The 16243-nt window shown below is 35.6% G+C and overlaps 1 protein-coding gene across 2 annotated transcripts in view; it reads right to left on the bottom strand.

Annotated features, from left to right (window-relative positions):
* Positions 1-13153, bottom strand: part of LOC120637290 (long-chain fatty acid transport protein 4-like) — a 36058-nt gene extending 22905 nt beyond the window's left edge. Inside the window, exon 1 of one of the 2 annotated variants that reach the window (XM_039909060.1) lies at positions 12972-13153. The gene's annotated coding sequence lies outside the window, so the exon portion shown is untranslated. Of the gene's footprint in view, positions 1-4688; positions 4730-12971 lie in introns of those variants that run through there. The other variant, XM_039909061.1, reaches the window with a different exon arrangement.
* Positions 13154-16243: the final 3090 nt, after the last annotated feature.

Below are 16243 nucleotides of genomic sequence, written 5' to 3'. Positions count from 1 at the left end.
GGTATTAATTAAATGACGGAAAACCGGACTAGTTTCATAAAATTACAAAAAAACATCGGTTAGATAGATTATACCTACCTACCTATTAGTCTTATTACCGGTCTATTGTCTCTATTGTTTTATCGTTAATTCCCTTGTGGATACATAATACTTAATCAGTAGGAATGTACTTGTCTATCTGTAACGATTTAACATACAGATACACTACCTACCCTCTTTCGTATAACATGCATAATTAATTGTTCTCAATTTTTATAAAGATCGTGACAAAATGTGTTGGTAGTCTTATTTTCAGAGGTCAATAAACCACCCTGTAAACTTTAAAGGGGTCCATACACGGGGCAATCCCACGGATTGCATGCCACTACATCGCAGACGATTTCGGCAATCGCATGCAATCAGAGTGACATGTGTGAGAATTTCCACCTACGCGACTTACTTATTCGATCGCGTGAAAGTTAACTACAATTTATTAAGTATCGAAGGAGCGCCATTTACATTAGGGGGCGTCCATAAATTACGTGAGGTGTTTTTTTTTAATTTGATACAACCACCAATCTCACGTGTGATCTTTCAAAATGTGGGTTTCAAAATTGCGCTATTTGATATAAAACAAATATGGTGGTTTGACAGTCAGTAGATGTATAACGTCGAAGTGTGAATGTTTTTTTTCTTTCGAACGAATTAGTGTTTGATCTTATTCGTATTACGATTACGCTTAAGATTAAATCTAAAGCATGTACAATCTGGATTAAATGGACCAAAATAGTATATTTTTTTTGGTTTCAATCAGATGGCACTTGGGCGAGTTTCCACATGCAACTGCACTCGCGTAAGTGTCACACGAATTTCCTTCTATAAGGGTAGGTATATATCATCCGTTGACATATTGCACTTATAACTGATGCAAGCGTCATGAACATACCAACCATTTGCGCAAGTTATTGACTGGGGTGATCTTCTTAAATGAACTTTTTATGATACCACGTGCTTATGCAAAATGCAAACGAACCATAGAGATTAATTGCAGCAACCGATTGCGTGTATGAATGGCAGCTTTGAAGCGATGAATCGCTGCGATCTGCGTGCAACCTATCGCTAGGACGGATTACCTGTGTATGGGGCTTTAACGTTTTGTGCGTTTTAACCAATTAAAATATTACTTACTTCAACGGTGACAAAAACATTGTGAGGAAACCTGTATGCCTGGGAGTTCTCCATAAAAAAAAAACGTGTGGAGTCTACCAATCCGCACTGGACTACGACCGTGGTGGACTACGGCCTTAACCCTCCTCATTGTGGGAGGAGACCCGGCGCAGGCCGGTAATGGGTTGATATGATGATGATGATGTCGGGGACCATAACTAATGGATCATCTTCAAAGATTTCTAACATAAAAACTATTAAAATGCCAAATTTATTTATTACTGACCGCTTATCGGGAGATAAACGGTAACTAATACGAGCAATATTTTATTAAGTGCACAGGGCAATATTTTTGGAACGGATTATATGTTCCGATTTTTAATCGGAATCTATCTGCAAAGAAATCCGTTTAGAGTTATTAAATTATTTATCGGTACAAGCACGAAGATTGTGAAAGATTATTTATTTAATGCAGTTTCAATATATTTCATAGTCGAAGATTATGTTAATCTGTATTACAACAAGGTGTTGTAACACTGTTACGGGCAACGACTGGCACACTCGCTGCAGGTTGCAACAGATTTATACTTACCTTGATATAATTACAGCAGGTATAGTATGAGATAATTCCTCACTGAGTGATTAGGAGCAAGATTGCAACTATCTTGTTTTATGAGAGGAAACATTGTATTCAGACATTTTATTATACCTTAGCTGTTAGCCTGAAAATTAAACTTCTACCTACATACTTAGCGCATTAAGTGTTTTCAAAAGAAAATATCGATTTTTAGTAATACCAAAATAATCTACTAACTGCTAACACGATGGGGTAATAATGAAAAACCTTTTGTTTCACAACTTTCTCCTGACATCAGTAAATTTACAGAAATAACTGTAGGTACACAGTTTTCATAAAAAATACGCCTCAGTTAAAATACGTCTCAGTTAAAATATCGGATGTGTTTACATTGTAGGTGAAATTTGTCACGGAACGTTTTGGCAAAAAATTTTTGAATGGTACTTGATAATATCAAACAATAATAAACACAATCGCACACGCAAATATCTGTTAATGCGTTTAAGTCATTACAATTAGTCAGGTTTGTAATTTATAGTTAAATAAATAAATATACTACAACAATACACACATCGCCATCTAGCTCCAAAGTAAGCGTAGCTTGTGTACTAAGATGACTGATGACATGAATTAAAAGTATTCATCTTCATAAACGACTAAGACACAGGGAGGTATATTTGCATCGTTCGAAACATGGACTGAGGTGCATTGATAATGCAGACGTATTTATAGCAAAATACTTTCCCACCAACTCAATGTCATGGACATTGATTGTTAAACAAATATAATTTTAATTGTTTCTTGAAAACTATTTATTAACTATTCAATGAAATATCTGCCAATATGAATTTATAGTTACCAAAAGTTTAATTATTTACCCATTTTATAAATTTACTGTAACAATCTTTTAATTTACAGATAAACACCCAGACACTGAAAAACATTCATGTTCATCACGCAAACATGTTCCAGTTGTGGGAATCGAACATGGCCGTGGGTTCCCTCAGAATGTAGTGTCGCTGCCCACTGCGCCAGTCGGCTGTCAATTTTAGGTTTCTTAGTAAATACACTCTCCTGCTTCACCATTAGACCCTGCACTATGTTTGTAACACTCGAAAAACGACTGATCTGCTTAAATTGATTAAGGAGATTTATATATCATAAGTATCCTATAACAGCATCAGGACTATAGAGTTTGACATCTCTTGTATCGGAAAGTATGCGTAGATTACGTACCTGCATGTATCTACCTATACGAGCTGTTCTTATCATACTTTGCTTCAAAGAAAAGTTATACGTTCAACTTAAGCGACCGACTCCTATGTCATCATCGTAACTCATCACTGACCAATTATCGTCAATCTTTATATTATAGCTTCTTTTTCTCGAAATAAATAACTATGCGGTATTCGTTATTCTTATAAAATAATAAATGGCTTCTGTGGTTGAATTACGTCTGAGGCGTTCTGAGAAAAATAAAAATCGTATGCAACAGGAAATTATCTTTGATCATGATTTGATATTTATACACCGCATGAAGTTTGGTGTTGGTTATATATAAGTACCTACTTAATAATATCATTACCCACTCGTTAAAAAAGCAACCTGATAACGATTTTAATATTGTAGCTCTTTAGCAAGGTCTCATCAAACGTAGATACATACGAAAAAAATAATATTTATTTTGATTAGGGCCTACACGCTTTCAAAACGGCAATTAACTTGGAATATTTTTTCGTTGTATTGCGGTCACAAAGTTACATTTATCATCATCATGATCAAGCCCATAGAATTAAGAAAATACAGAACTCTCATTCAGCTACTATTGCATACAGTGCTGTTCTGTATATCAAACGTTTCCAAAGTGCAGCAGAAATATTTCCAAAACCAGTGAAAATGCCCGCGCACATCTCATCTCACAAACTCTACCCATTTTCCCCATTTTATGGTAAACGCTTAGAATGAGGTAAAATAATTACTATCAACTCTCTCACATAATATGAATTAGGTATCACAAATATAAATAATATAAATAGAATGAAGTGTATAGCCGCCTAGCCTGTTCGAGAAACACTACTACAATGGAGTGCTTTTTTGATGCTTCAATAATAGTCGTGTACACGGTTTCTGTATGTTTTTAATTCTGTTATCACCGGCACACTACAGGGCACGGTTCTCCTCTGTAAAAGGAAGACCACGCTTGTCCGGATGGTAGTCCCCTGTGAGAACTTTTGAATCATGGAGTACTCTCAGGCATGCACGTTTCCTCACTTTGTTTTTCTTCACAATTAAAGCAAGCGAAACTTAATTGCTTAAAACGCACATAACTCCTAAAAGTAGCAAGGTGCGTGCCGAGCAACGAAGTCGATAGGGAAGCCGAAGTCTCGCCACTGATCTACCATGGCTTGTTACCAAAGTTAAATAATAATTGCTAAATGCAATTTGTTTATAATATTTATTATATGGTTTTACCTACAGTTGCAGTAAATTTATAAAGTGGGTAAATAATTAAACTTTTTATAACTATAAATTCATATTTGGCAGATATTTAATTGAATAGTTAATAAATAGTTTTCAAGAAACAATTAAAATTATATTTGGTTAACAATCAATGTCCATGACATTGAGTTGGTGGGTATTTTGATATAAATACGACTGTATTGTCGATGCACCTCAGTCCTACATGGACTCGAACGATGCAAATATACCTCCCGGTGTCTTAGTCCTTTATCACTACTCTTGGTGGAAATATCATTTTTTTTTAATTTGCTATTGGTCAGCATTAACACTTATGAGAAAAACGGCTATAATAAATAACGAGCACACATCGAGGTGAATATAATTCGAGGTTAATTAACCTTATTGTTATTTATTAAACTCTTAAAGGAAGCACATAGTACCGCTATATAATTAAGTCTTAACCAGTGCCTTACAATCAGTAATCGTAAACGCTGGCATTGCTTACCTTTATGGAGAACATAATGAGTGTCCCATCGTACCATTGAATTTGTCATTGTGACAGGCGTGTTGTGGCCTTGGTGAGTATACGAGCACTACGTGGCTGCGAAATAGAAAAACGCACACAAAAAGACCTAATGTTTATTACAATACACCTTTGCTGAGTAGATAGGAATATTTTATTATATACCTTATATATAGAGTATGTATCTGTGATTTGTATACGAGTGCTTTATTATGCTTTTAGAAGTCGCAAAATAAGTAGTTCAATCTGAATCTGAACTTCATGAAAATACTCCAGTGATCAATCTTATATATCAATGTACTAGCGGACCCTCGCGACTTCGTCCGCGTATGAGCCAAAAAAATTATTAAATTCGGTTAAAATTTTACGGACCGATGAAGTAAAATTGATAAAAATTTTCAACCCATTTCCCGGAAGAAACTTATTGTTTATCGGCATAAAAAGTATCCTATATGTTGAAACGGAATATCAGCTACCACTATACCAGATTTTATTTAAATTCGTTGAGTAGTTTTCACGTGATGCCGGACAGACAGACAGACAGACAGGGAAACAAAAATCTGTTTTGGACTCAGTACTCAGTACTTTGAGATGTCTCTCAATAAGTTCAAAGTTTATATAAAACGTAAGCTTACAGAAAAATCCTATTATAATATTAAGGATTATTTAAGCGATAAAAAAGCTTAGCTTCATAGCTTAATTTAAATTTACAGGAAGATGGTGATAACAAAAAAATAAATTTCCCCGGCTAAGTTTGTTGTGGGCTCTTCTTAGACCAGGGCGCGTTTGGAACCCTCGTAGCTTTAGATTTAAGTTGGCGAACGAAGTTATCACCATCCCGTTACAGTTATGTAAACAAATGATATGTATGAACGCTTCATAAGTGCCTGTGATAGGCCTACATGAATAAAGAAATTTTGAATTTGAATTTGAGTATCGATTATAAGATAAAGCATCTCCCGGTAAATAAAATATAAAATATATATATATATATATATATATATCAAAAGTATATAGATATCACTGTCTATATAGGATGTGATTTTGTGAGGGTCAACCGTCAACGGTATCTATCAATCGAATCCAATCAAATGAATATTTCCTAAAGCATAATATACTTAAGATATATAATCCGTGATAGCCCAGTGGGTAGTACTTCGTCGTCGCTTTAGTGGGCCAAGTTCGAATCCCAGCACGCACGTCATACTTTTCTAAGCTATGTGCGTTTTGTGCATTTAAAATATCACTTGCTTCACCAATTATGATCTCAAAGGTGTGTGGAGTCCACTGATCCGAACTGGGCCAGTGTGGTGGCATATGGCATTAACCCCTTCTCATTTTGGGAGGAGACCCGTGCTCTGTAGTGGGCCGGTAGGTAATGGGTTGATATGATGACGATGGCAGTTTAGTATGAAAATTATGTCTCGTAATCCCGTTAAAAGCACCAATTTTCTTCTAAAGAACTCGCTGGCCACGGGACGCAATTTCTGATCTGGCCAGCACGTGAATAGCGTGATGTAATTTAAGGTCTTTTCCGATAATACGGCTGATGAAATTAAATAAGATTTTTCAAATCAGACATGTAGTTCCAGAGATTATTGTACTCAAACAAAAAAATGACAAACCAAAGTATTGATAGATGAATCTTTGCTTCTTAATAACTTAGGCCCGCCAAGTTGATGTCTTAAAACTTATAACTAATATATCATAATCATCATCATCACTTCAACCGATTGAAGTCCACTGCTGGACATAGGTCTTTTGTAGGGAGTTCCACAATACACGGTCCTGGGCCGCTTGTTTCCAGCGGCTCCCAGCGACTCGTTTGATGTCGTCTGTCCACCTCGTTGGGGGCCGACTATCGCGGCGTTTACCTGTGCGGGGTCGCAATTCCAACACCTCGGAACGGAACCCCAACGTCCATCGGTTCTCCTAACTATGTGCTCCGAATAAGATATAGCGATAGCTGATAGCTATTTCTTAGCTATATCAATGTAATTAGAACTGTAATAATATCTATCTATATCGGACTTTGACTAAAAATTTTAGTAATTAATTAAGTTATATCTAGGTAGATACAAGTACCTGTTATCTTAATTCGAATTATCGCCAGCAAGTACCTCGGTAAATCTGATTAAGGCGCCTAAGACGCATTACACAATATCTATAATCATAGGTGAAAGTTCTTGACCTTGTTATTATTAGATGTTCTACGGTCTACCTCCTTGGCGCAGTGATGTGCTCTGTGGTCTTATAAAAAACAGGTCACGGGTTCGATCCCCAACAGAGGTAATTTAGGGATTTTCAACTTCTAATTGCTGGAAGTTTTCTTCATTCCTACTGACAATGACGAGCCACCAACTACCAAGCGATTAAGCGTTCCTGTACGATTTAAAGTGTCGGTTTGTTTTTAATACTTTAAAAAGGTTAGTCCGTTACCATCGTAAACTGCACTGTCCGCAGTTGCCATCCGGTCGGATTGCAGTCAAGGACTAATATGTATGAGGTTTTTCTTGTTTTATTAGGAACTTCATTAGGTTTAATTAGGATTTTTCCCCCTTTAGATCATATAGGTACACATGTACTTGTACACTGTATTCTCTTACGTTATATTCTTTTATATGATATGTAAATTGTTTTTTTTTGGGAAAGTATCCCAGAACGTAAGTCCGTCACATCTATTGGCTACATATACTGTGTATGCATGTGGTGGAGAGTGGCTAGTTTTATTTTTATTGGTTGTTGTTCTTATGTTTACGTTATGTCATGATGTGTTTTGTGTGTTAAATAAAAATAAAAAAAGAATACCTACATATAATGTCTGAGTGGTATTGTGTAAGTTCGGTCATGGTTGGTTGATAGTTGATATCAACTATACAATTAGTCATGGATCGTTATAGGCAAATTTGTATTGCGTCTATTAAATAAAGACCTACAACGGTGCAGCGGTTTAAAAAAATATATATTTGGTTTGGTTTAAAGGAATGGACTGTAACAATATTAATATAAGAAGCAAAAATAAACTTGTTGTGCAGTTTACTAGGCTATACAAAATTGCAAATTCATTCAAGGGCAATTGTATATTATTTTATAACAAACTAGCGGACCCCAGCGCCATCTGTCGGGCTGATTTGTGAATCTAAACCATCCAGGGCGCCACCCGAACGCATACCCAAAAATTCATTAAAATCGGCCCAGCCGTTTAGGAGGAGTTCAGTGACATACACACGCACACAAGAAATATATATTTTATAACAAATTACCAGATGAAATCTTTGAGATGTCTCTCAATAAGGTCAAAGTTTATATAAAACGTATATTTACAGAAAAATCCTTTTAAAATATTAAGGATTATTTAAACAATAAAAAAGCTTGGGTGTGAATTGCTCTAGCTTCATAGCTTAATATAAATTTACTGTTATCTCCATAACAAAAAAAAAAAATTACCCGGCTAAGTTTGTTGTGGGCTCTTCTTAGACCAGTGCGCGTTTGGAACCCTCGTAGCTTTAGGTTTAAGTTGGCGAACGAAGTTATCACCATCCCCTTACAGTTATGTAAACATATATGTATGAACGCTTCATAAGTGCCTGTGATAGGCATGAATAAAGATATTTTGAATTTGAATTTGAATTTGTTTTTGAATAATGGTCTAAGCAGACGGCCAACCGGATGGTAAGCAGGGCATGCAAGGAACTCGTCCTAAAAAGTGTCGCTCTGTGCCGATCAACCTGAGGCGTGAGTGGTGCCTCATGTTCCTGTTATTACAGCGGCAACTCCGCCCGTCAACCGAAGCAAAGCAATACTGACATAAACATGCCGCTGGTACTTTCTAGGAAAGGATCTATCACAGGAAGCTCTACTATAACTTTAAGCTTCAGTATTACGTCCACATTTTGAAAGTCGATTTATTGTTGAACGAAAATTTAGCAAAAGCAATAAAAATTGAAGCTACTTAGTTTAATACTTTCTCACTAAAATTAAGTTTCATAATTTAAAACTATCGATGTAATATGCAACTAATAAGTATTAACGGAACAAAATACAAAAAAAAATATATAAATACGGCTAAGTGCGAGTTGGACTTGTATACAAAGAGTTCCGTAGGTACTAAGGTACAATATGAAATATAATTTTTTTTTATTCCGCTACAAGTTTTTCCTTGACTGCTATCTCACCTGGTGGTGTGATGATGCAATCTAAGATTTCAATTCAGAAATTATAAATTCCCAAATTGACCCTGCCCTGAATCGAACCCGGGGCCTACAACTCTAAACGTGCGCATCGTCAGGGAGGCCGTCAAAAAATCTCCCAAGCGAAGACTTAATTCGTGGCGAAGCTCTCATTAAACATTCGACAAGCTACAAGTTCTTACACGATGCGTCTGGCGTCCTTTTCAAAACCGGTTTTATGCATTAACGGTTAACCAACACTTCTCAAAATCAGCCATGAAAGCTTCCATGACGCTCGAGTCAACCCCCCTGGCGTAGAAGTGGTTGTGTGGAGGCGGGGGCAATGTGAATTGTGATGGTCTTGTGGCTTCGGCCGGGCGGCACTTACCAACTACGGTATGGGTTTTACCTCTTAACAAGTTAGCCGCTAAGCACCGCTGTTACAATGCTGTGTTTCAGTCTGTAGGGCGTGGTTGATGCATGCCGGTGTACAGGCATATAAAAAATGCTAAAGATCAACGCCTTTGGTTGATGGGCACAGGGCTGCACGTTGCACGATGTGTTCCCTACATGACCTGCGAAGTGTTGCCAAAGTAAATATAAGCTAAAGACTTACTGTAGTGTTGCTCTGTTTATAATCGATGGATTTCTTAGCTTACTAAACCATCTGCTTGATCAATTATTACAGTAAAAAAAATGTGTTGTGTAGGTCACAAGCAGGCACAACAATAGTGTTTAACTTTATTTAATACTAGCTCCTGCCCTTCAGACTTCAGAAACTGGGTTTAAAGCTTCGCTCGTCATCAATTTTTAATCTTACCACGGGAACTATTTGAGAGATCGTTATAGAACCTGCATGTCCTTTTTCATAGCATAGGTGACATGCTTACCAAATTTCAAAGCTGTCTGCCCGCGGCTTAGGGAACTACTTAAGGAATCAGGATAAAAGGTAGCCTATGTTCTTTTCCATGTAAAACTCTAGATGCATGCCAAATTTCATCCAAATCCGTTCAGCCGTTTTAGCGTGATTGAGTAACAAACATCCACACTTTCACATTTATAATATTAGTAGGATAGGATATTCCTTTTTTTTTTTGATGCGATTTTTAATATTATCACCTTAAAGCACCTAAAACGTATCTTAGAGATAATAATTCAGAGATGAGAATATAAGTCTCCGTAGCGCTGCTTCTTTTTTTTTACGGATGTCGGTTTTTTTATACGTTTAAGTTTATGTTAATATATATTTACCACCAGATTTATTACTAAATTAAATTGATTGCATAGGGTAAATTAACATTTAGATGTTTTATTAGAATTTGAGTACGGAAAACTAATTACGATAAGTAGGTAACTAGGAAGCCTACGCTCACGATTTTATATCCGGAATATAGTAAGTTGTGCCTATAGGTATATTAACGATGTTATCGACAACTATATCGCAATTTAGCTAATTCGAGATACATTTAATGAATATTTTCGTAATCTATCTCATCAATCACCTGTGACGGCACCGCTGGAACGTATTCGCGTTTTCGCAGATAACGATTGTTATTTAACAGATTATGCAAGGCGATGCTTAGTGCGATGTTTGTGTGATAATAATAGCAGATAAATAAATTGTAATTTGAGTACAAAATCATTAAGTTTTTCATCTAATTAGATATTGATTTTAGTTCGCGTACATTGGAACCTACTTCACTAAGCGTACCTAGCACCGCATAAAAACTCAGCCCAGATTTATTGTTCAGGGCGGGTTTTGTGGGGTGTCTTAAAAAGGTTCAGATTTTTTTCAGGACAGACAGACAGACTGACAAAAATGAAAAAAAAAATACAGGTTTGGCTTCATTATCAATTAAAGAGAGCCCTATGAAAAAAAAAAACAAAACTGCCACGGACGATCTGACGTAAAAAATCTCACTTGCTTTATCCTATTTTTATTTGCTAGGAGAAAGAAATTGAATCTTAGCTCTCGTTGTTGTTTCAGACGGTATAGTCTATTCGAGAGGAATATCTAATCATTATAAGATGATGAATGATGAAAAGTCAGAACCAAATCCGAACCTGGGTAATTTATTTGTACACAGGACTTGTCAATTGCTAGTTTCATTGCCAACCCTCCAACATTATTTTCTAACATTGTTTACATTGTTGTTTTTATTACCTAATGCGTATTTTAGTTTTGTAATTATTTAGGTACCAGCGAACTGCAATAAATAGCACCTATTAAATCTCAAAGATTATGTAGGATGGTACTATTTTGTATAAATATACTATGTAACTATACGTTTTAAATATTTATAAATTAGTAGAAACCTACCTATCATCCTACCTAGGTACCATCCTACCTATCAGTAGATATATTGTTAACTTTATAAATTTATGACTGTTTCGATTTTTGGTGTTATTTACTTAAATAACAAGGTTGGTTGCCACAGAATAAATAATTGTTTATTACCTACTTCACGTTACGTAACGCGCTGTACATTGAGCGGCTCATAGTGAAAGGCCGGTAAAATGTTGGTGGTAAACGACAAACCATAACATTGTTACTAATAAAAAACCTGCTATATATTTATAACATAACAATTAAAATAAAACCTAAAAGCTAAAGGGTATCTCGGTTGAGGAAAAAGGGACCTACGGGTATATTTTTCTGAGCTGTGTTATATTAGGGGTACCTACAAATGTTTTCAATTTGTCAAAGAAAATTTAAAGTCTCCGTAACAGTTTAGTATACAACCTTTCGCATTTGCGCATTGCGTGCTTCCAGCAGCGTGGATGATCCTTGTACGAGTCCTCCAGTACGAGTTATGAAAAACCTAAGGATAGGCATTGTAAGAGTTATAAAAGCCTACCCTTAAGTATTTCTAATTCTAATAATAAAAGGTGTAATATATCTAATGAATATACTTACACTCGAATTTTTCTTAGATACATATTTTGTTGTGTAAACAATCTTTCAATTACTTTTTAATGAAAAGATCACTAAGAAAATACAGAAAAACAATAATAGCGTACATTTATAAAGAATATCTCTTATTATTTTATTACTTTTTTTTTCTCAATATATTTGTTTTTCTTCTATTATTCGCTTTCGCTTGTGACACTTTTAAGCAATCGGAGATAAACGGAAATGTTGATCCAAGAATCGAAATGAGGTATCTGTAGACAACATGGTTTAAAACTTATTTTTATTTTTGGGTATAAATTAAATTTTCATTTTAAAGAAGACTTAGTTAAGTTGTAATAAGAAAAATACTAATTTTATAAGTTATAATAGGAAAAATATTAGCAACAAAATATTAAGGTAGGTAGGTACTCCAAAATTTGACTAACTTTCAAAACTTTCTATTCCGATACGCTAGTAGGTGTTATTTTGTGCTTTTACAACTTAACTTATCATCTTTCACTACAAAATGTACCTTTCTCTAGGGACTTTACTAACGTTGATTGGTCATATATATTTCTTACAACATAATAATATACTTGCCTATGTTACCTAGGTAGGTATATAGTTTTTGATTCACGCGTGAAGCGTACGACAGATTTTGCAATAAAATTATTACCACACAGTTTGCCTGAGAAGACGACGCGATAATATTTTTCATTCCACCTTAAAAAGCCTGGTGTTAAGGGTCAGTTTAGTGTTTTACATATTTCAATTATATGTATGTATATTTTATAATTGAAGTCAGCACTGGCGTATAATTTAATGTGTTGGAACTCAAGAGAATAAAGTTCATATAAATTCGTTTGCTCTTATACCTATTTACTTATTTAATGACAAAAAATATAGCATTAATCGGTCCGTTCCCACTATGAGCACTTTTACGTAGGTATGTCATTTTTCGGTACATAATATGGTATAAGTATATGGGCAATGCTTTTCTCCTGAGAGGATCCTAGGAGGAGAGGAGAAAGGAGCTGGTAGTGTATCGGCATAATTAGGTAAATAAAAATGAGACTCTGTAATCGCTAATCGCCAAGTGAAACGTAAGAAATTTAGTTTCCAAATAAGTGATAGATCTACACCACAAAGTCTATAATTATCTGAAATTGTTATACCTCAACTAAAAATTTAAAGCAAACTTACCAAAAATTAGCTGTCCGTTATGTTATAACTTATTCATACCAAAAATAATTATTTAAATAGTCTATTCAATTTTGTTACTGATATTATAATTTTATCGACACCGATTAAATTTTGCGATTCCGATTACGCGGATGTCAACGGCAACTTATCAACAATGTATGAGTGTGCACTGCCGACGGCGACGCGTGCTACGAACTTAGTGTTCCTTCAACCCACCTTGCGACGGAGAACCGAGCCGGTGGGGTGCTGATTGCGTTTGTTGATAATCAGCCGTGGGACCAACGCACGTCTCTCCATTCACGATGACGTGTGTAGAAAACATCGAGCTAAGAAACGCCTGGGAGAGACGCGAAAGTATTTTATTATATTGTCATTGTGTTGTAAGTTATAGCTACGTGAAGATACGTCCCGCTTTAAGTTTGCCTCAGCAGCAAGAAGAAAACATCCTGCTTTCTCAAGCAGACCAGATGATATTTTTTATATATAATTTACAAATTAGCGCTTGACTGCAATCTTACCTAGTGTTAAATATTATTTTATTTATTTTATTTATTTTATTTTTTCTTTAATTGGAAAACCAACAGTTGTAGATACTAACTAGTTAACAGATTGATTGACTTAAAACTAATAACAGGTTGATTGTCAAAGATGATGCGAGCTAACCTTTTAGAGATATATGAACGCGTAACCCTAATTTTCTACGCGACATCGTCCGTGACACTCATGGCGGAACGTCTTTCATCAGTACGGCGGAAACAACGACGAGTAGCCACGCCTTCCACTTGAGCAGACCAGAGAAAATTAAGAAACTATTAAATCTATAATTGCTTCTGCCTAATAAATTACGGAAGTGACAAAGGCAGCATTGAAAGCCATTTTAATTACTTCTTCCGCCAACAAATGCAACACAATTATTGCACATATCTTTTAAGTCATACATAGATAGAATACAAACCTAAAATAGTGTTATTTTACTACTTAGTTTTTATCTACACTAATACATATTATAAAGAGGTAATGTTTATTGGTTTGAGTCGTTGTAAGGGGTAATTTCTGGATCTACTGAACCGTTTTACAAAATTATTATATATATTAACCTGAAAACTGAACAAAACTTTTTGCGGGATTTACAAGTCGGAGAAAAAACGGTAGATCGAAATCCTTTCTTACGAACGCTGCCTTACCGATGAAAGGTATATGATTCAGTTCTATTGAAAAGTTGTAGAGCTTGATAATGCCTTAAATAAAGTCCGCTATAGCATATGTATAATTAGTATATTTAAGTAACTAAAAGTAGTTTTTTTTTTATATTTAGTAAATAATTAAAATAGTTAGTGCAGTGAGTGATTGAGTGAGTGAGTAAGTCAGACAAAGAGCCAGTCAGTCAGTCAGTCAGTCAGTCTGTCATTCAGTCAGTCAGTCTGTCATTCAGTCAGTCATTGATCGAGTCAGTCAGTCAGTCAGAATACTGAATACATGAAGTGTTGCCACATTTATGAGGACTCCAATGCCAGTACCTACTGAATATAAAGTTTTAAAAAATTCCTTGATTTCGTATTAATCAACTAACAATGCGATTTTCGATTCTTCTCTTAATGAATTACTATTCTTTGTATTATTTGTTAGTGATGAGATGGATACTAAATTCTCTTTCAAATTTCCAAAATCCATTTACTGACTTGTGAAAACGTTGCTTACCCAATGCTATCTATCTAATATGTGTCTTTTAAGCCACACGTATTATTTGCAAGCAAGAACAGATATAATATTATTTGCCCACACCTCAGTCGTTTGTTTAAATATGTTGAGATACTATTTGTACGAATACGTAACATTCTAATAGGCTTATTAGAATGTTTCGGGTTGGAGAGGAATATTAAAGTGTATTTTCGTTTGTGTGATAGATGACGAGAAAGATTTGATAAAAGAGAAAATCATGCGGTACCTCATATAAATTCGATATAGCTATGTATTGTCATATTTAACTATACAACTCATGTTGGGTAACGAGTGACGACTTGGTGAGCGAAGCCTATCACCATGATGTGCAATTATTAGTAGAATGATATAACTCTTTGAATGTTCTATATGAATCTACATATATAAAAATGTTATGTTGGTTTGTGTACGCTTCTAAAACTCAAAAAGTTCTGCACCGATCGAGCTGAAATTTTAGCATGATATATATGATATATAATACGCATCAGGGATTGTTTTTATCTATTTTTCTCGACCATTCAATCACAATGTGCCCCAGCGAAGCGTGGCAGGGTACAGCTAGTGTTCTATAAAAGACAATGAAGTTTCTAGCAGGTGTAGCACTGTTGCATGGACTTCCAGGTGCCACTGCTCTTTGCTAGCAGACTCCTGGTAAGTTTCCGCGTATAAGTCTCATCTCATTATTAACGTTGATGTCAGGTCGGTCGTACAAAGTTTTCAGCATGATCATTATAAAACCATTGCCCACTACAGGGCACGGGTCTCCACTCAAAATTGGGAGGGCTTAGGCCGTAGTTTCCTCGGGGTGTTTTCCTTCATTCTAAAACAACTGATATTAAATTATTGGAAATGCACACAACTGAAGTAAGAAGGTTAGAAGTGCGTTCCGGGGATCGAAAGACCAGCCGGAGCTCTAACCACCAGTATCATCATCATCGCTACTTGGCATTTCTCGACAGAAAAACTTATGTTAAACCCACAGTAATATCTGCCACGCACTACCAAGTTATCGAACAATCTCCTACAGTACAAACCTACTGCGTTCCCTTGATAGGTACTACGATTTGCTACGGTTTGATTTTACTACGGTTTGAATAAACTAATTCTTTGAAAAGTGAAAAATCCTTATTAATATGGTAATCACTTAACATCAAGTGACCCGCTTGTTCGTTTGCTATCTAATTATAGGTTCACATAAGAAATTATGGATATACGTGACGTCGGCGCGGCGCGATGTTCAGTTCGCGTTGCTAACTCTTTAGTGGGCTTTACGTGGTTAGCTAGCATGGTGTTGGTTAGCATTTGTAACCAGAGGATCTGCCGGGCTAAGTTACAGTGCAGTACGGGAAAATACCCCTGTTTAATAGAAGTCAACGGGCAAAGAGGGTTATCTAAACACTACGCGTTACGGGTAAAGAAATAATTGCATTTGAAGCATTACTGTATACGATATTGATTAAGTTCGAAAAGCATTCACATCTACAATCATTATTTTAATGTCATGTATAGTTTTGGTTTCAATAATTTAATCGTCCCTGCCCCTACTTAAGTCT

The sequence above is a fragment of the Pararge aegeria genome, chromosome 3 (assembly GCF_905163445.1).
Source record: "Pararge aegeria chromosome 3, ilParAegt1.1, whole genome shotgun sequence".
NCBI classification, from domain to species: Eukaryota; Metazoa; Arthropoda; class Insecta; order Lepidoptera; family Nymphalidae; genus Pararge; species Pararge aegeria.
This window is presented reverse-complemented; position numbering and strand designations above follow the sequence as displayed.